Below are 1,261 nucleotides of genomic sequence, written 5' to 3' on the forward strand. Positions count from 1 at the left end.
GGTGCACCCCTTCGGGCACTTTGTGTCGAAGTGGGTTTGGGTTATAGTTCGGGCACTCAGCCTCGATATAGTTCTGTATCGACACCACTGGCCTGCACGGTGACCATTAATTTTACTGCCCTATGGAAACAATCCAGACAAGTTTAATAAGCTGCAACAGTTTTATAAAACAGATCACTCTTATTGTGATTGCGTTCGGTTGAAATGTGGGTAGCTGTTATAGAACAAAACATGTCTCAGCAGAAAAGCACAGTGCACCCATCAGGTCTTGTTATTTGCCTGGACAAGGGCCCATCCCTGCAGTCCTGCACGCTGGATCTGAGTAGCGTGGCGCAACCCCAGAGGCTGCCTCTGTGCTGATAACGTGTGAGGCTCCCCCAAGTCCCCAAGACACCAGCTGGCATGAGCAGAGGCACCAAGCAGGCAGACCTGGGTGGCAGCTGCATCCTTATCTACCACTAACATTGCTCCGAGCTCAAACACGAACATCCTCCTGTCTCGTGAATTCAGAGACTAAGTTCATGGTTGGCTGCACCATTAAGCTTTGGTATTACTTTGTTTCTATAGAAGTACCTGCAGGTTTTAGTTAGTTCAGTTTGCAGGACCTTGGCTAAGGATCTTCCAGTGTCTTCGTGGTAGCGGGACCCTTGAGGACCACTGCTGCTGACTCAGGTGACAGTCATTGCTGTGCTCTTCCAGTGCAGATACCCTCTCCAGGGGCTCCGGCCCGTGTTTATGGCCATGCAGAGCAGAGCAGGTGACCTCGCCGCCAATGACACGACATAAACATGATGGAAAGTTAAGGTTAATTGCTTCATCATTTTTTTTCCATGAACTGGATGTTGTGACTGCTGAGTTTCTCGAAGACTCAAAAGACAAACCTACCCTATTGGCAATGGAGTGTCATTTCAGTCCAAGTTTTGCTCACATAACTAAATAAAAAGCCACGAAACTGAGTAGGCTTCAATGCCCTGCATTCAAGTAAACCCCACATCAATGCAAATGATATATTAAGTAAATAGTAGCCGGAGACCTGTAACTGGGATCTCTCCCTGGGCTGAGGGCAGGAAGACGACTCCTGTGCTTCAGCTAATCAGATACTTTCTCTGCCTTACAACCATGCTCAACCTAGGAAGGCTTCCCCACAGGCCTACTGGGTGAAAGATAAAATGCCCGTGATCCAAAGCAACACCTTCATGAATTCCTGCCTGCTCAAATAAATTCTTTAAAATATTCACGGGGCTGGTGAGATGGCTCAGTG

Source organism: Octodon degus, unplaced genomic scaffold (assembly GCF_000260255.1).
Source record: "Octodon degus isolate 3935 unplaced genomic scaffold, OctDeg1.0 scaffold00155, whole genome shotgun sequence".
Taxonomy (NCBI): domain Eukaryota; kingdom Metazoa; phylum Chordata; class Mammalia; order Rodentia; family Octodontidae; genus Octodon; species Octodon degus.